The 21,052-nt window shown below is 39.0% G+C and overlaps 1 pseudogene; it reads right to left on the bottom strand.

Moving 5' to 3' along the window:
• Nucleotides 1-11,798: 11,798 nt before the first annotated feature.
• LOC112928961 (olfactory receptor 11H6-like) overlaps nt 11,799-21,052 on the bottom strand; it is a 55,429-nt pseudogene continuing 46,175 nt past the window's right edge.

The following is a 21,052-nucleotide window of genomic DNA, read 5'->3' on the forward strand; positions in this document are numbered from 1 at the left end:
AGTCACCCCCACCCCCCGCCCACCTCCCCTTCCACCACCCCTAGTTTGTTTCCCAGGGTTAGGAGTCTTTCATGTTCTGTCTCCCTTTCTGATATTTCCCACTCATTTTTTCTCCTTTCCCCTTTATTCCCTTTCACTATTTTTAGATGAATGGAAAAAGAAGATGTGGTGTATGTATACAAAGGAGTCATTTTTTTAAAATGATATTTATTGTCTGTATTTTCTGTTGATTGCTTCCAAGTTTCTGTCATTCTTTGAATTTTTTTAAATCACCAATTCGTTTTTATAATTGCATTTTTTGCATTTATATCTTTGATGCACACACTGGATACCCATTTCATTTTTAAATTTTTTTAGTTTAGTTCCAGTTAGTTAGCATACAGTGTTATAGTAGATTCCACTGGACACTCATTTTAATTAAGAAACCTTTTCTTGAATAATCCTAAGCTTGCCTGCTGCTTTGAAGTCCTATCATAATTCTACAGAAAACTGCGTGCTCCCTTAGCCATAATTCCAAACTCAATTCTTCATTGTCTAGTGTGCCAACAACACAATGTTTTGTTTGCTCTATCTGGAAAATATTCTAAAGACTAGAGAAGCCAAATGAAAAAGCATGTGAAAATCCGTGACTATTTATTCAAATGAATTTTAGAGTTATTGCGTTAAGATCCACAATATAATAGATCCTATTGACCTGTTACTTTGAGGTTGGATTGAATTTAGACAATAATTTACTTCTTCTGAGTTGCAGAGCCCTCACTAAGATTTTCCTGTAAAACCCTTGTGCTCATAAGTGCTTCCAAGGATGATGTTTGTGTGTGTCCAGGTTGCTGTATAGATATCACAGTAGAAAATGGCCAAGGTTCCTGCTGGATAGTGGCCATAACTAGTGAGTATTCTGGTTTGTTTAAGATTTTGGTTTCCCTGGACGCCTGGGTGGCTCAGCAGTTGAGTGCCAACCTTCTGCCCAGGGCGTGATTCTGGAGTCCTGGGATCAAGTCCCTCATCAGGGTCCCTGCATAGATTGTGTCAGGCTTAATCTGTTTGATAGTGAAATAAAATAGAGAGGCTAGGCAAAAGTTGGTCTAAACAGGCTTTTAATGGAATGCACTGTTTGTCAAGGTTCCATAACCTGCAAGGGAGGGAGAGAGCATGGACGTCGCGGTCAGGGGACTGCAAGCGGGCTTTTTAAGAGAGGAGGGGGAAGGGGTTGTCTGTCTGTAGGGGATGATAGATATTAGTGTCTGTTGTGGGTGGAATCAGTATCCTTATGCTTTTTTAAGGGGTCTGGGTAAGGTACAGTTTCGGTTGCCTGCATAGGTCCTGTCTCCCACTGATGACCTGTCCTCAGGTGATCTGCTGGCGATTGGAGAGTTCTGAGGTGCGGGCATCAAGGTCAGGAATCCAATGCCATTTTGCTGGTGGCTCCCAATCCCCCTTGATCCTGCCGGCCCAACAGATCCTGCTTCTCTCTCTACCTGTATCTCTACCTCTTTCTGTGTGTTTCTCTCATGGATGGATAGATAAAGTCTTTAAGAAACAAGATTTAGGTTTGCTTGTTGGAGGGCAACCCAGATGAAAGGATGTAGGGAGAAGAGTAGGAGGTCAGAGGAGAAAATTCTGGAATACTAAATCAGATGAGTTGCTCCAAGAGATCACTTGTGAGCTTGTTGAATGTCCTGCCCTGAGGCTAACCCAGTATTCAGATATAAAAGGCTCTTCATAAAGATTTCCTGAAGATGCATTAAGCACACCTGGAATACATCTTTTGGGAAGTACCTACTACCCCTTCATGGCACTTGGAACTCTTTCTGGTAGGTCTTTCATGTGTTGAAAAAAGTTGTACCACTTCCTGCTCACTGGTGTTCCAGGACACGCAATGAATTTGTTCCTGAGCGTCATAGAGTCTACATCACTGTTTATGGTTGTTCTTGACCAGCAGAATTTAAGGGCCTTAAGGAAAGGGGCTTAGGTCTGTTCTTTCCCTGATCCTTCTCCAGAAGATATGATAGTGTCTGGCCAAAACTATTGCTCAATTCACATGTCAAAAGAGAATAGATGGATGCAATGAATGGTTCAATTTGATGATGAATCCAATGGGAAATATGACTGATTTATAACTCTTATAAACACCCCAAAATGCCAGAGTGGATCTGATTACCATGAGGTTCCTGATGACTAGCAGGAATATCCCAGTGTTCTCTCTGGGCAAAAAAAAAGGAAGGGGAGGCGCACCTACCTGGCTCAGTTGGTCAAACATCAGACTTTTGATTTGGGACTTGGGACCTGATGACTTGCAGGAATATCCCAGTGTTCTCTCTGGGCAAAAAAGGGAAGGGGAGGCGTACCTACCTGGCTCAGTTGGTCAAACATTGCACTCTTGGTTTGGGAATTGGGACGGAGCTGTGCATCAGACTCTGAGCTCAGCATGGATTCCTTTGAGATTCCATCTCCCTCTCACTTACCTTTTCGTTTGCCCCTCCCCCTGCACTCACTATTTCTCTCTCTCCCTCTCTCTCTCTCTTTCTCTCTCTCTCTCTCTCTCTTTAAAATAAATATATAGGCACCCTGGGTGGCTCAGGTGCTTTTGCACTGCCTTTAGCCCAGGGTGTGATCTTGGATATTTCAGACTAACTGCACTGAGCTTGCTTCTCACTCTGCCTGTGTCTCTGCCTCTCTCTCTCTCTCTCTCTCTGTCTGTCTTTCTCTGTGTGTGTGTGTCTCTCTTGTGAATAAATAAATGAAATGTTTTTAAAAAAGATAAATATTTTTTAAAAAACGGAGGGGAGGACAGTGGGAGAGAAGGTGGTAACTTTTAGCTGTAAAATTGGGGATACACAGGCAAAATGCGGAGGATAACTAAATGTAATTTGGAAAGTATTTTGTGAATATCTTGGATCTACACCCATATTTATATGAATTTACGTATGTATGTATTTACACTTGCTTTGAGAAAACACAATCACGCGACAAATAAACCTAATGAAAGCCAGATGATGAAAGAGATCAATGAATCTGGAGGTGAAAAAAATACAGACTAAAAAAAGAGGTTTTTATTTTTTAAGAAAGCAAGGTACTTGTTTTCTTGCCAAACCACACTGCATCATAATTAAGACAAAAGGAAAGTGCAGAGACCCTTTGAGAGAATGAAAAAATGATCAAAGAGAGGGAAAAGGGATGATGAGAACATAATTAGCATGCGTCTGCATATTATAGTGAAACTTGGGTAAAAGGAATGGTATTCTATACCACCGTACATAAAATCACCTTGACAACTAACTTTTTTTATTATAGATTTATTTTTTAATGGTATTCACTTTGCCAACATATAAAATAACAACCAGGGCTCATCCGCTAAAGCGCCCACCTCAGTGCCCCTTCCACCACCCCTACTTCGTTTCCCAGAGATAGAAGTCTCTCATGTTCTATCTCCCTTTCTGATATTTCCCACTCATTTTTTCTCCTTTCCCCTTTATTCCCTTTCACTATTTTTTATATTCCCCAAATGAATGAAATCATATAATGTTTGTCCTTCTCCGATTAACTTATTTTATTCAGCAAAATACCTTACAATTCCATCCAGGTAGAAGGAAACGGTGGGTATTTGTCATTTCTAATGGCTGAGCAATATTCCATTGTATACATAAACCACATCTTCTTTATCCAGTCATCATTCGATGGACACCGAGGCTCCTTCCACAGTTTGGCGATTGTGGACATTGCTGCTATAAACATCAGGGTGCAAGTGTCCCCGACGTTTCATTACATCTGTATCTTTGGAGTCAATCCCCAGCAGTGCAATTGCTGGGTCAGAGAGCAGATCTATTTTTACCTCTTTGGGGAATGTCCACACAGTTTTCCAGAGTGGCTTCACCAGTTCACATTCCCACCAACAGTGCAAGAGGGTTCCCCTTCTTCCATATCCTCTCCAACATTTGTGGTTTCCTGCCTTGTTAATTCTCCCCATTCTCACTGGTGTGAGGTGGTATCTCATGTGGTTTTGATTTGCATTCCCCTGATGGCAAGTGATACGGAGCATTTTATCATGTGCTTGTTGACCACATCTATGTATTCCTCTGTGAGATTTCTGTTCATGTCATTTGCCCATTTCATGATTGGATTGTATGTTTCTTTCCTGTTGAGTTTCATGAGTTCCTTATAGATCTTGGAAACTAGCCCTTTATCTGATAGGTCATTTGCAAATATCTTCTCCCATTCTGTAGATTAAATTTTAGTTTTCTTCACTGTATCTTTTGCTGTGCAAAAGCTTCTTATCTTGATGAAGTCCCAATAGTTCATTTTTGCTTTTGTTTCTCTTGCCTTCATGGATGTATCTTGCAAGAAGTTACAGTGGCCAAATTCAAAAAGGGTGTTGCCTGTGTTCTTCTCTAGAATTTTGATGGAATCTTGCCTCACATTTAGATCTTTCATCCAATTTGGGTTTATCTTTATGTTTGTTGTAAGAGAATGGTCTAGCTTCCTTCTTCTGCACATGGCTGATCAATCTTCCCTGCACCATTTAGTGAAGAGACTGTGCTTTTTCCAGTGGAGAGCCTTTCCTGCTTTGTCAGTAATCTGAACCATAGAGTTGAGGGCCCATTTCTAGATTCTCTATTTCGTTTCATTGATCTATGTGTCTGTTTTGTGCCAGTAGCAAACTGTCTTGATAAATACAGCTTTCCACACAAATCCTAAGATGAAATTTTCCAACTGACTGAAGAAGGTCCACTGTACATTGATAGGGATTGCATTGAATGTGTAAATTGCCCTAAGTAGCATTGACATTTTCACAATATTAATTCTGCCAATCCATGAGCACGGAATATTTTTGCATCTCTTTGTGTCTTCCTCAATTCCTTTCAGAAGTGTTCGATAGTTTTTAGGGTATAGATCCTTTATCTCTTTGGTTAGGTTTATTCCTAGGTATCTTATGCTTTTGGGTGCAGTTGTAAATGGGATTCACTCCTTAAATTCTATTTCTTCAGTCTCGTTATTGGTGTGCAGAAATGCCACTGATTTCTGGGCATTCATTTTGTATGCTGCCACACTGTCGAATTTCTGTATGGGTTCTAGTAATCTTGACGTGGAGTCATTTGGGTTATCTAGGTATGGTATCCTGTCATCTGCGAAGAGGGAGAGTTTGACTTCTTCTTTGCCACTTTGAATGCCATTTATTTCTTTTGGTTGTCTGATTGCTGAGGCCAGGATTTCTAGAAGCACAGAAGTTACTGTGCTGAGTGCTATGATGAATAGCAGTGGTGAGAGTAGACATCCATGTCTTGTTCCTGATCTTAGGGAAAGGCTCCCAGTGTTTCCCCATTGAGAATGATATTTGCGGAGGGCTTTTCATAGATGGCTTTACAGATGCTGAGGAATGTTCCCTCTATCCCTACACTCTGAAGAATTTTACTCGAATGGATGCTGTATTTTGTCTCTTGCTTTCTCTGCACCTATGGAGAGGATCATACAGGTCTTGTTTTTTTTCTTGTTGATATGATCTATCATACTGATTGCTTTACGAGTGTAGAACCAGCCTTGCATCCTGGGGATAAATCCCACTTCGTCACGGTGAATAATCTTCTTAATATATGGTTATATACTATTAGCTAGTATGTTGTTGAGAATTTTTGCATCCATGTTCATCAGGAATATTGTTCTATAATTGTCCTATTTGGTGGGGTCTTTGTCTGGTTTTAGAATTAATGTGATTCTGCCCTCGTAAAACTTTTTGTTTTATAATAAATTTGTTATTTATTGGTGTTCAATTTAACAACATACAGAATAACACCCAGTGCTCATCCCATCAAGTGTCTCCCTCAGTGCCCGTCACCCATTCACCCCCAGACACCACCTTCCTCCCCTTCCACCACCCCGACTTCGTTTCCCAGAGTTAGGAGTCTTTATGTTCTGTCTCCCTTTCTAATATTTCCCACACATTTCTTCTCCCTTACCTTATATTGCCTTTCACTATTATTTATATTCCCCAAATGAATGAGAACATACAATGTTTGTCCTTCTCCGAATGACTTATTCACTCAGCAAAATACACTCCAGTTCCATCCACGTTGAAGCAAATGGTGGATATTTGTCATTTCTAATGCTTTAGTAATATTCCACTGTATACATAAACCACATCTTCTTTATCCATTCATCTTTCTTTTTTTTTTTTTTTTTTTTTTTTTTAAATTTTTTATTTATTTATGATAGTCACACAGAGAGAGAGAGAGGCAGAGACATAGGCAGAGGGAGAAGCAGGCCCCATGCACCGGGAGCCCGACGTGGGATTCGATCCCGGGTCTCCAGGATCGCGCCCTGGGCCAAAGGCAGGCGCCAAACCGCTGCGCCACCCAGGGATCCCTCCATTCATCTTTCGATGGACACCGAGGCTCCTTCCACAGTTTGGCTATTGTGGACAACGCTGATAGAAACATCGGGGTGCAGGAGTCCCGGCGTTTCATTGCATCTGTATCTTTGGGGTAAATCCCCAACAGTGCAATTGCTGGGTCATAAGGCAGGTCTACTTTTAACTCTTTGAGGAACCTCCACACAGTTTTGCAGAGTGGCTGCAGCAGTTCACAATCCCACCAAGAGTGTAAGAGGGTTCCCTTTTCTATGAATACTCTCCAACATTTGTGGTTTCCTGCCTTGTTAATTATCCCCATTCTCACTGGTGTGAGGTGGTATCTCATTGTGGTTTTGATTTGTATTTCCCTGATGGCAAGTGATGCAGAGCATTTTCTCATGTGCGTGTTGGCCATGTCTATGTCTTCCTCTGTGAGATTTCTCTTCATATCTTTTGCCCATTTCATTATTGGATTGTTTGTTTCTTTGGTGTTGAGTTTAAGAAGTTCTTTATAGATCTTGGAAACTAGCACTTTATCTGAAACGCCATTTGCAAATCTCTTCTCCCATTCTGTAGGCTGTCTTTGAGTTTTGTTGACTGTATCCTTTGCTGTGCAAAAGCTTCTTATCTTGATGAAGTCCCAATAGTTCTTTTTTCTTTTGTTTCTTTGCCTTCCTGGATGTACCTTGCAAGAAGTTACTGTGCTGAGTTCAAAAAGGGTGTTGCCTGTGTTCTCCTCTAGGATTTTGATGGAATCTTGTCTCATTTAGATCGTTCATCCATTTCGAGTTTATCTTTGTGTATGGTGCAAGAGAGTGGTCTAGTTTCATTCTTCTGCATGTGGATGTCCAATTTTCCCAGCACCATCTATTGAAGAGACTGTCTTTCTTCCAATGGATAGTCTTTCCTGCTTCATCGAATATTAGTTGACCATAAGGATCAGGGTCCACTTCTTGGTTCTCTATTCTGTTCCATTGGTCTATGTGTCTGTTTTTGTGCCAGTACCACACTGTCTTGATGACCACAGCTTTGTAGTACAACCTGAAATCTGGCATTGTGATGCCCCCCAATAAGGTTTTCTTTCTTAAAATTCCCTGGGCTATTTGGGGTCTTTTCTGATTCCACACAAATCTCAAAATAATTTGTTCTAACTCCCTGAAGAAAGTCCATGGTATTTTGATAGGGATTGCATTAAACGTGTCAATTGCCCTGGGTAACATTGACATTTTCACAATATTAATTCTGCCAATCCATGAGCATGGAATATTTCTCCAACTCATTGTGTCTTCCTCAATTACTTTCAGAAGTGTTCTATAGTTTTTAGGGTATAGATCTTTTACCTCTTTCGTTAGGTTTATTCCTAGGTGTGTTATGCTTTTGGGTGCAATGTAAATGGGATTGACTCCTTAATTTCTCTTTCTTCAGTTTCATCATTAGTGTATAGAAATGCCACTGACTTCTGAGCATTGATTTTGTATCCTGCCATGGTGCCAAATTGCTTTATGAGTTCTAGCAATCTTGGGGTGGAGGCTTTTGGGTTTTCTAGGTATGGTATCCTGTCATCTGCGAAGAGGGAGAGATTGACTTCTTCTTTGCCAATTTGAATGCCTTTAATGTCTTTTTGTTGTCTGATTGCTGAGGCTACGACTTCCAGTACTATGTTGAATAGCAGTGGTGAAAGTGGACATCCATATCTTGCTCCTGATCTTAGGGGAAAGGCTCCCAGTGCTTCCCCACTGAGAATATTTGCTGTGGGCTTTTCGTAGATGGCTTTACAGATGTTGAGGAATAATCCCTCTATCCTTACACTCTGAAGAGTTTTGATCAGGAATGGATGCTGTATTTTGTCAAATACTTTCTCTGCATCTAATGAGAGAATCCTATGGTTCTTGGTTTTTCTCTTGCTGATATGATGAATCACATTGATTGTTTTATGAGTGTTGAACCAGCCTTGTGTCCTGGGGATAAATCCTACTTGGTCATGGTGAATAATTTTCTTAAAGTACTGTGGATCCTATTGGCTAGTATCTTGTTGAGAATTTTGAATCCATGTTCATCAGGGATATTGGTCTGTAATTCTCCTTTTTAGGTTGGTTCTTTGTCAGATTTTTGGAATTAAGGTGATGCTGGTCTCATGGAATGAATTTGGAAGTACTCCATCTCTTTCTATCTTTCCAAACAGCTTTAGTAGAATAGGTATGGTTTCTTTAAACGTTTGATAGAATTCCCCTGGGAAGCAATCTGGCTCTGGAGTTTTGTGTCTTGGGAGGTTTTTGATGACTGCTTCAATTTCCTGCCTGGTTATTGGCCTGTTCAGGTTTTCTATTTCATCCTTTCCCAGTTTGGTAGTTTGTGGCTTTCCATAAATACGTCCATTTCTTCTAGATTGCCTAATTTATTGGCTTATAGCTGTTCATAATATGTTTTTAAAATTGTTTGTATTTCCTTGGTGTTGGTAGTGATCTCTCCTTTCTCATTCATGATTATATTAATTTGAGTCTTCTCTCTCTTCTTGTTAATACGGCTGGCTAATGGTTTATCAATCCTATTACTTCTTTCAAAGAACCAACTCCAGGTTTTGATGATCTGTTCCACAGTTCTTCTGGTCTCAATTTCATTGAGTTCTGCTTGAATCTTTATTAACTCTTCTTCTGCTGGGTGTAGGATCTCTCTGATGTTTTTTCTCTAGCTCCTTTATGTGTAAGGTTAGCTTTTGTATTTGAGTTCTTTCCAGTTTTTGAATGGATGCTTGTATTGCAATGTATTTCCCCCTCAGGACTGCTTTTGCTGCATCCCAAAGATTTTGAACGGTTGTAACTTCATTCTCATTAATTTCCATGAATCTTTTTAATTCTTCCTCAATTTCCTGGTTGACTCTTTCATCTTTTAGCAGGATGGTCCTTTACCTCCATGTGTTTGAAGTCCTTCCACACTTCTTGTTGTGATTTAGTTCTAATTCCAAGGCATTATGGTCTGATAATATGCAGGGGACGATCCCAATCTTTTGGTATCGGTTCAGACCCGATTTGTGGCCCAGTATGTGGTCTATTCTGGAGAAGGTTCCATGTGCACTGAGAAGAATGTGTATTTAGTTCAGTTTGGATATAAAGCTTGTAGATGCCTGTGAAATCCATCTGGTCCAGCGTATCATTTAAAGCTCTTGTTTCTTTGGAGGTGCTGTTCTTAGAAGACCTATCGAGTGTAGCAAGCACTAGATTGAAGTCACCAAGTATAAGTGTATTATTATCTAAGTATTTCTTCACTTTGGTTATTAATTGATTGATATTTTGGCAGCTCCCACATTCGGGACATATATATTGAGGATTGTTAAGTCCTCTTGCTGGATAGATCCTTTAATTATGATATAGTGTCCCTCTTCATCTCTCACTACAGTCTTCGGGGTAAATTTTAGTTGATCTGATATAAGGATGGCTACTCCTGCTTTCTTTTGAGGACTATGTGAATGATAAATGGTTCTCCAAACTTTTTTTTCAGGCTGTAGGTGTCCTTCTGTCTAAAATTAGTCTCTTATAGACAGCAAATGGATGGGTCCTGTTTGTTTTCCAGTCTGAAACCCTGCGCCTTTTGAGGGGGTCATTAAGCCCATTCACATTCAGAGTGACTATTGATAGATATGAGTTTAGTGTCATCATGATATCTATTCAGTCCTTGTTTTTGTGGATTGTTCCACTGGACTTCTTCTTAAAGGGGAATTTTAAGACTCCCTCTTAAGATTTCTAGCAGAGCTGGTTTGGAGGTCACATATTCTTTCAGTTCCTGCCTGTCTTGGAAGCTTTTTATCTCTCCATCTATTCTGAATGAGAGCCTGCTGGATAAAGTATTCTTGGCTGCATGTTTTTCTCATTGGGGACCCTGAATCTATCCTGTCAGCCCTTTCTGGCCTGTCAGGTCTCTGTGGAGAGGTCTGCTGTTACCCTAATACTCCTCCCCATAAAAGTCAGGGATTTCTTGTCTCTAGCTGCTTTAAGGATCTTCTCCTTATCTTTGTAATTTGCAAGCGTCACTATTAAATATCGGGGTGTTGAACGGTCTTTATTGATTTTAGAGGGCGGGATCTATTTCCTGGATCTGGATGCTTGTTTCCCTTCCCATATTAGGCAGTATTCTTGAATACATAATGGAAACAAATTAAATGGCAATCACCTGGATCTAAATATTAATAGTATTTTCACTAAAGCCTGGTGACAAAACATGAGAAACAACTAACTCTGAGAAATAAACAAGGGGTAGTGGAAGGGGAAGTGGGTGGGGAGTTGGGGTGACTTAGGTGATGGGCACTGAGGGGGGCACTTGGCGGGATTAGCACTGGGTGTTATGTTATAGGTTGGCAAATTGAACTCCCATAAAAAACTTTTTAAAAAACCTGGTGAGAAAGTAAGAAGAAATGCAGTTGCGGTATACGATGAATCACCTTTCATAAGAATATGCCTTGCTCTGTTTTTTTTGTATATTTTTATACAAAATATAGTGTAAATTTCCACTACCCCTTGTTTGTTTCCCAGAGTTAGGAGTTTCTCATGTTCTGTCACCCTCACTAATATTTCCCACTCATTTTCTCTCCTTTCCCCTTTATTCCCTTTCACTATTTTACAGGAAAACACTGGGAGCCATTCCCCTAACCATATGATCCTCTCATTAGATGCAGAGAAAGCATTTGACAAAATACAGCATCCATTCCTGATCAAAACTCTTCGGAGTGTAGAGATAGAGAGAACATTTCTCAACATCTTAAAAGCCATCTACGAAAAGCCCACAGCAAATATCATTCTCAATGGGGAATCACTGGAAGCCTTTCCCCTAAGATCAGGAGCAAGACAGGGATGTCCACTCTCACCACTGCTATTCAACATAGTACTGGAAGTCCTAGCCTCAGCAATCAGGCAACCAAAAGAAATAAAAGGCATTCAAATTGGCAAAGAAGAAGTCAAACTCTCTCTCTTTGCAGATGACATGATACTCTACATAGAAAACCCAAAAGCCTCCACCCCAAGATTGCTAGAACTCATACAGAAATTCGACAGTGTGGCAGCATACAAAATCAATGCCCAGAAATCAAAGGCATTTGTATATACTAACGATGAAACTGAAGAAAGAGAAATTAAGGAATCAATCCCATTTACAATTGCACCCCAAAGCATAAGGTACCTAGGAATAAACCTAACCAAAGAGGTAAAGGATCTATACCCTAAAAACTATAGAACACTTCTGAAAGAAATTGAGGAAGACACAAAGAGATGGATAAATATTCCATGCTCATGCATTGGCAGAATTAATATTGTGAAAATTGCTCTGTTTTTAGTATTGACGCAAGACTTAACATCTAAATGTTAATGAGCTGTCATTTAAAACAATGGAATATCAAGATTTCAATTATTTATTTCACACACGGTATATCAGTTGTGCACAGAAGTGTTTCAAATTTTTTTCCAGGCCTCTAAATCTGACAATCCTGAATAATTTTCCCAGAGCTGCCTTCATCTTCCTTATTTCAGAGGCTATAGTTCAAGGGGTTGAAAAGTGGAGTTAACACAGAATCCCTGCTGGAGTTCCTGCTGTGGAGCTTCCATATACAACCATGATAGAGCCATGAAACAGGGACACCACAGCCAGATGGGAGCCACACGTGGAGAAGGCCTTATGCCGACCTTCTGCTGAGGGGACCCTGAGCACAGCTCTGATCACCAAGGTATAGGAGCTGGTAATGAAGAATAAGGTGGAGAAAATGAGGACTGAGTTATAGATGGCACTGATGATCTCAGTAGTAGGAGCTGGCACACAGGACAGCTTCATAAGAGGTCCTGAGTCATACAGGAAGTGATCAATCTTATTAGAACAACAAAATGGGAGCTGAGAGATGAGGTAAATAGGCAAGAGGAAGTATAAGAAGCCACATACCCAGCACCCAGCTCCTATTCTGATGCAGCACTGAGCAGTCATGACAGTGAGGTAGTGCAGGGGCCTGCAGATAGCAAGAAGCCTGTCAAAGTTCATGGCAGACAAGAAGAAGGTCTCAGCGGTGCCCTCGGAGAAGAAGAAGTAGAACTGAAGGAAGCAGCCATAGAAGCAGATGGTCCTGGTCTCAGACAGCAAGTTGGCTAGCATTTTGGGGACAGTGGAGGTGATAAAGCAGATCTCCAGGAAGGAGAAATTGGCCAGCAGGATGTACATTGGAGTTTGTAGGCGATTGTCACACCTCACAGCACAGATAATGCACAGATTTCCAGTCAGTGTCAGAATATAAGTTCCACAGAAGATTGAGAAAAGGAGAATCTGAATTTCCCTGGTGTAAGGGACACCCAAAAAGGATGAATTCACTCACAGAGCTAGAACAATTATTTACGTTGGAATATTCTTTTTTTTAAGCTGCAAAAATAACAGATTTCCATATTACAGACAGCCTTAAAGTATTGTTCATTAGCCAGATTCCTTGCTTAGGGACAGATCATTCTGTGTGACAGTAAATAACAAAGTACTATAATCCATTCAGTGATATTCCCATGATTTTCATATATTCCTACGTCTGTTCTGAACATAGTAAATAAAATAAAAAATCTTCTGTCATCCTAATGTTTATAATCAAAGTTATTTTGGAGTGACAGTAGTCAAGTGTGCCAGATATACAATTTTTAGGTTGAGCAGTGAATGAAGAAGGAATGAATAAACACAGCTAAATAATTGTAACATAGAAAGATATTGATATTATTGATATTTAATATTCTTGCTCTATTTGTGAGAGAAATATATCGAGCTTATTTGGGGACAATATAAATAGATACAGATGTTTGTAATTTGACTGATTTTAGTTTTATTGTGTTTGGTTATGTGAAATATTCCTATATTCATTTTAGAATGATTAAATAAAATCTATTATTAAAATAAAAATCTACTAGACATCATGCACTTCAATACCTCTCTTCGGTAAAAATACACTCAAAAAGAGTTACAGTCAATCTGCCTTATTTTACAAAGAAAGTTAAGGAGCTAAGTTCTATTATACTGTTCTTACATCAAACTTTGCCATATACATCATAATCAATTCCTAATCTATGTGATGCTTTTCATGAAGTTCAAAATTGATATGAAATACTAGTAGACAGCAAAGTCAAATATGCATCATTTATAAAGCTACATCAAAGTTGACTGTGCTCACAAAAGCTGTTCCTCAAATTTTGCAATCTCAAGCAGGAATTAAATTTCCTTGTCTTCGATCCCCTACAAGTAACAGAAAGTAACAATAGAGGCAGTCCATCACTTGAAGTTCCATTGAACCAGAGTGTAATCACACTCACTTATTGGGATTTTCCCTGACCTAGGGGCCCCAACTCCTACATAGAGCTCTACATATGGGGAACTGGCAAACTACTTGAAGAGTTCTAATACATTTTAAAGTAACATTTGCTTATAAGCGCTCAGGAAAAAACTAGGCTTTGATTCTGGAGGAAGAATAGTTTCATAATTCACATATTAAGTGGAATTTAAACTAATATAAAACTAGAGAGGGTTAGATGGAGGAAATAGAGGAGCTTTATGAGTCAGGTGAGCTTTACGTTACCTGAAGATACCAGATGAGTATCAGAAAAATCTGCATTTTGAACACCATCTTCTATATCAGAATGAGAACTCTCATCTCAGATTTCAGAGAAAAACAAATATAATACAGTGGGGATGCATGGAACTGCTGACCCTTTCAGGAGAAGAACATGATGAAATCAGTCATGGACTTCTTCAGGCTTTCTCTTTTATAGTTCTCTTGCTTACATAAACTGACAAAGCAAGAGGAAACTTGACAGTTGAAAAGAGAGTCATAGTCTCATGATTTACAAAGAACCAAATGAACAGCTGATATATTAAGCTCTTTTACCTTTCCGTGAAGATCATCTTTGGGGAGTGGCTCTCTAGAGAAGGAATTTATAACACACAGTGGCCCCACTGAACCCAGTTTCCTATTCTGCTCCTTACTCAGCATGCTGAAATTTGTTTCAAATTCAAACATGTTTCCTACTTTAACTCAATAATTGTTATTTGGAACAACAAGAGAAATACAAACACATAAAATGATTTCAGCAGGCATATTTGCTGTTTAGGTGTGATAAGAAATAATCCCTCTGGTGATAAAGGAAAAATGGTGACTCTGGCAATGAGACCTAGTTCCAAGCTTAGAGAAAAGTCTATGGGAAATAGGTTAACACAGAGACTAGGAGTGTGTGCACTGACACATATTAAAGACTCTTTTCTTTTGTTTCATACTATTCATCCTAACTGCAACTTGTTTGCCCCAGCCCAAGCTCATCACCGTTTTGATATATGTATTCTTTAGGTATGAGTAAAATTGTTTTAAGTAAGAAAGACATCTATGAAAACTTCCTATGTATTTAATTACAATTTGATAATACCTTTTAATCGTTTCATGGTATAACATTAGTATATATGGATATACAATCTTTTACATGATTATTCCTTAATTGTTGAGCCTATGGGTATGATAGTTACAAAGATACCTAATATAGGGGATCCCTGAGTGGCTCAGTGGTTTAGTGCCTATCTTTGGCCAGGGCATGATCCTGGAGTGGGCTTCTCCCTCTGCCTGTGTCTCTGCTTCTCTCTCTCTGTGTGTCTCTCATGAATAAGTAAATAAAATCTTAAAAAAACAAAGATACCTAATATAAACTAAAACCATATTCTATCATAAAAACTCCAAATAATACAATATGATCAAGTAAAATTTGCTTCTTTAATGGTCCATCACTATGTACACATGAAAGTATATACTGAAATAACATATTATATTTACTGATTAATAGAGAAAATCATAGGGGTATTTGGGTGCCTCCGCTGGTTAAGCATTGATCTATTCATTTTAGCTCAGGTCATGATCTTTCACTTGACATTTCATTGAAGGAAGGTTTAATGACATTCACTTATTGGAATTTTCCCTGACCTAAGACCCCCAACTCCTACATAGATCAGTACACATGGGGAACTAGCAAACTACTTCAAGAGTTCTAATACATTTTTAATGTAACAATTGTTTATAAAATCTCAAGAAAAAACTGGGCTTTGAAGCTGGAGAAAGAATATGTTAAGTTCTGCATCAGGCTGTGTGCTCAGCACAGAGTCTGCTGGACATTCCCTCTCCCTGTCCCTCTGTTATTACCCCCTCCATCACTTACTATCTCTCTCTCTAAAATAAATATTTTTTAAATACAGAAAAACATAGGAACACTTAATAGTGGCAAACTTCATTCTTGATAAAATAAAAGAGAAATAAAAGGAATTTAACTTAGTAAAGAATCTCTTTACCAGAAATGATTGGTGAAATTATTGTCTAATAGCAAAACACAAAAATCGTTCTAATTAATCAAATAAAAAAGAAAATGAATGTCCTGAATAAAGAGACACCTAAGAGTTTGAAGCTGTCAACATGGCAGGTATTTGGGGAAATGATAATGAAAGAGGAGAAAACTGAAAAGAAAAAGCCTAAAACCTATATAAAAGTAGAAAAAAAATCAGAAAAATATAAGTAATGAATAGAAACCCCAATCCTGTTCAAAACCACAATAGACAAATAGACAAATCATATGGCTTATGTGTAATATTAAACTATTTGACAAAGTTAGTGCAAGTGGGAAAATAGAATCAAAAGATCCTGTTTTTTCCAATTGTTTAGCAAATTTTAAATAAAATTTTAAGTAAACTTTAATACAAATCCATATATGGAATGCATTAAGATAAAATTCAAAAAAATCAAATGCAGGGAAAATTACATTCAAGCTGATAAAAGAGCCCTAATGGGAAGCCAGGGAATAGAAGGGAAGGGAGAAGAAAGGGGTAGGAAATATCAGAAAGGGAGACAAAACATAAAGACTCCTAACTCTGGGAAATGAACTAGGGGTGGTGGAAGGGGAGGAGGGCAGGGGGGTGGGGGTGAATGGGTGACGGGCACTGAGGGGGGCACTTGACAGGATGAGCACTGGGTGTTATTCTGTATGTTGGCAAATTGAACACCAATAAAAAATAAATTTATTATTTAAAAAAAAAACATATTTACCATGGCTACATGAGAAAGCTGCCATGATACAATATATCCTACCATGATATGAGTGTTGTAGATGTTTTCTTTTTTATATTTTTCTGTATTTTTCAATTTTCCTTTAAAAACAAGTTTAATTTAGGAAAAAAGAAATATGATTTGAAAATTTTAGGGGATCCCTGGGTGGTGCAGCGGTTTAGCGCCTGCCTTTGGCCCAGGGCGCGATCCTGGAGACCTGGGATCGAATCCCACATCGGGCTCCCGGTGCATGGAGCCTGCTTCTCCCTCTGCCTGTGTCTCTGCTTCTCTCTCTCTCACTGTGTGCCTATCATAAATAAATAAAAAATTTAAAAAAAAAATAGAAAAAAAAAAGAAAATTTTAGATTTCTAAAGATCTGGAGGATATAGATTCCTGAATGGAAACAATTAAGTTTTATAAATTAAAAATGCAATTTCAGGATAGAAGCAAACTCAAAATTGGTCTGATATTTTGCTCTTTGAAATGATTCCCCAACAGTCTGTCTTATTAAATTTTTTATTCAAATATCTTTTTGCTCTAAGTGTTGGCTGAAGCAATATGAAGGCAAGATGTACAACTCTTTATACAGTTCTCATTAGTATTTTCTAATTTCATCAAACTATTTCTTTTGTTGTTCGTTGCTACTCATCATATACTGTTTACAACCTTTTCAATTGTCTGCAAACAAAATCCATTGCTTTCAAGACAGTGTACTTCTTAAATGCTTTTAGTTTTAATTGCAATATTTTTCATTTTGAATTTGCTTAAGCTACATATTTTGTATTCAAGCAGCTGTTCACGAAATAAATATTCATGTTGAGTTAAAAAAAATAAAATAAAAGCCGCCAAAACCAAAGGCAAGCAGGCAGTTCCAAATACCAATGCTGGGGGAGGAAGATACCACAACACGTTTTAGAAGCCCTAGAAGCTCCCATGAGGTTGAGTGACAGAGATCTCCCCTTGTAAAAAGCCAGTCGCATAGAATGAGATGGTCCTTTTTTTTTCAACTGCCCAAATTCCAGCAAAAAAAAAAAAAAAAAAAATCAAAAGCTATACAAAGAAACAGGGAAGCATGACCCAATTAAAAGACCAACATAAAATCCTAGAACTAACCCTAAAGGAAAGCATTATCTATGAAATGCCTGATAAAGAATCTTTAATAGCTGTCATAAAGATGCTCAGTGGAAAAAAAAAAAAAAGATGCTCAATGAACTAAAAGAAAACGTAGATACACAATCTAAAGAAATCAGGAAAATGATACATGAACAAAACAGCATATCAACAAAGAGAAAGGAACTTTTAAAAAAAACAGCCAAACATAAATTCTGGAACTGAAAAATATAATAACTAGGGGTCACCTGGGTGGCTTAGATGGTTAAGTGTCCAACTCTTGATTTTGGCTCAGATTATGATCTCAGGGTTGTCATACTGAGTCTCATGTTGGCCTCTGCACTAGATATGAAGCCTGCTTAAGATTTCTCTCTCTCTCCCTCTGCTCCTCCACACCCTGCTTGCATTCTTTCTCCCACTCTCTCTCTCTCTCTCTCTAAAATAATTTTTAAAATTCCTATCTCTTTCTATATGTATATATGTATGCATATGGTAACTAAAGTGAAAAATTCATTAGAGGGGCTCAATATCAGACTTGAAAGTAAGAGGAAGTCTGTGAACTAGAAGACACATCATTTTAAATTATGCAACCAAAGGTGTAGAAGACCAAAAATTTAAGAGAACTTTAAAAAGCCTAAGGACCTTATCAACACCAGTAAGTGAACCAATATATGCCTGTGGGAACCCAGAAAGGGGCTTAGCTTATTTGACAAAATAATGATCAAAATTTTCCAAAATCTGAGCAAAGTAATGGACATTTGGATCAAAAAAAAAATTAAAGTACTCCAACTGAAGTAAATCTGAACAGAACTACATTATAATCAACTGTCTAAAATCAAAAACAAAAAAGAAATCTTCAAAAAGGAAAGAGAAAAGCAATTTGTCACATACAATGGAGCTTCTATAAGAATATTAATTATATTTACCATCATTAACTTGCACACTTGCACAAAGGGAGCAAGTGTATTTATTCAAAGTGCTTAAAAAAAGAAAAAATACCCACTATTAATCAAGAATAGTCTATCAATTAAAACTATCAAAACTAAAGGAGAAGAAATGTGTTGAAAATGTTGGCACAGGAAGACATGAATACACCTCTTCCCACAGATACAACAAATTTACAGCTATGTATGGAATAATTTTCCTTTTAGAGAGGTCTGAAAATTAGATAAACACACACAGCAAAAGACAAAAGAGAGGCATCCAGGAGGATAGAAGAGAGACAGCCACAGGTTTAGGAAAACTATACCCCAGAGGCAGTAATCCCAAATTTGGGGGGGGGGGGGAATAGAGAACTCTCCCTCAAGGGGTGAAGGGAATGTACATCATATCAGGCACCCAGTCCTTAGGGTCCAACACTGGAAATAAAAGATGACAAAATGTCCTCTTTTAGACATCTATGGGGATGAAAACTAGGAGAACTGCAGAACAGTAAAGAATGGATACCCAATATTAAAGGGCTTGTATGCAATCCCTCTCACCCTGTAATCCAGCGCAAAAGCAATCCCTAGTTCATAAGCAAGGGAGACCAATTTACTAATTTTAAAGCAGCTGCTGGAGAGGCAGGAACTTGAAGGGACTTTATACAGGAATGGAAGCACTCATTGACAGTATTTTTGCAACCTCACTCTAACTTGTTATGGAAAAAGCACCTGAGAGATGCCATTTTTTTGTGCCTTCTCTTTTAGTCTGCTAGCATTGGAGGACAAATTTCATCCACCCTGGACAGTAAGCTAGCTGCAACCAAGATGGGTATGCATTTGGAGTCCTGCCCCTTTTTTCAGCATTCGATACGTAAACAGAAGGGCTAGAAGAGTGCCCTGAACCCTGCCCATGCCATGTAGTAGCCAAGGTACCACTTGGAAAAGCAAATGACTTAAATCCTGCTCTTCCTGTGCAGTACCGAAGTATGATAATGGCCAGACAAGTGTCCCACACCCTGACTTCCTTGTGCAAGTGTGGCCCTATCACAGAAGGCAGGCATACACAGCCCACACAGAGTGCCTGGCTCTGGTGATCAAGGGAGATTGCACTCTCACCAATGTAGAAAAAAACTTGTACACAAAACAATTCTTTCAGGACTAAGAGAAGTAGTGACTTCACCTAATATATACAGACCAGCAAAGAGTGAGAAACAAAACAAGGACATAGAGGACTATGTTCTAAACCAAAGAATATGGAAAAATCCCAGAAAAAGACCTTAATGAAACAGAGCTAAGCAACCTGCTTGATAGAGTTCAAAGTAATAGTCATAAAGATGCTCACCAATCTCAGGGGAAGAATGGATGAACACAGGAAGAGCTTAAACTGTAAGGTAAAAAACATAATAAAGTACTAAGCAGAAGTTATAACTGAACTGAAAAATATACTAGAAGGGTTCAGCAGCAGAATGGATGAAACAGAATAAATCAGTGAGCTGGAAGACAATGCAACGGAAAACATTTAAAGCATCAAAATAAAAAAAAGAGAGAGTTAGATATACTATATCAGGAAGAAAGGCAAGACAGCAGAAGAGTGTAGGACCTCGCTTCATTTGAATGGATGAAATTCATTCAATGGATGAAATTCATTTCATTTCATGAAATTCCCTTGAATTTACTTAGATAACTATCAAAGCTTTCTGAGCACCCATGAATTCAACCTGGGGTGTGAGAAAAGAATATCTGGAACTCTACAAGTAAAAAAGTGACCACTTTTTGCGAGGTAGTAAGTGCGGAGAAGTGAATCTGAGAGGGGATATCAGAAGATAAATGGCAGGGGCAGGGAGCCTCTGTAACCTGACTACTGGAAAGTGGTATTCCCCTGGAGGACAAAGTGAGAACCCTTAGAAATCTCTCCAGCGACAGATATCCCTGCCTGAAAGGTGCTTAGGTGGTGAAATGGGCAGAACTCTAGGTGGGACGGTGGGGGTCTCAGTATCTTGGAGTCACAGAGTTAACAGGAGTGCCTGAGCTGGTGGAGTTCCCAAGCACTGGGAAGGGGAAACTGGTTGGAATTGGTGAGCCCAAGACGGGGCTCTCAACTTAGTTAACCATAGACCCTGAGCTGGGGCCCAAGTGGATTCAATGGCCACCCTCCACCTGGGGAACCTGCATAGGACTGGAACGCTAAGACCCTTGGCCATCCCATGGGAGGAGCAGAGTGAGTGCACAAGCCACTGACCAATAGCTTTCATGGCAAGAAGGCATGTAAAAGACAATTCCTACCATTTGCTTCAGCGTGGATGGAACTGGAGGGTATTATGCTGAATGAAATAAGTCAATCGGAGAAGGACAAACATTATATGGTCTCATTTATTTGGGGAATATAAATAATAGTGAAAGGGAATAAAGGGGAAAGGAGAAAAAATAAGTGGGAAATATCAGAAAGGGAGACAGAACATGGAAGACTCCTAACTCTGGGAAACGAACTAGGGGTGGTAGAAGGGGAGGAGGGCTGGGGGTGGGGGTGACTGGGTCGCGGGCACTGAGGGTGGGCACTTGGGATGAGCACTGGGTGTTATTCTGTATGTTGGCAAATTGTACAACAA

Source organism: Vulpes vulpes, chromosome 14 (genome assembly GCF_048418805.1).
Source record: "Vulpes vulpes isolate BD-2025 chromosome 14, VulVul3, whole genome shotgun sequence".
Lineage (NCBI taxonomy): Eukaryota > Metazoa > Chordata > Mammalia > Carnivora > Canidae > Vulpes > Vulpes vulpes.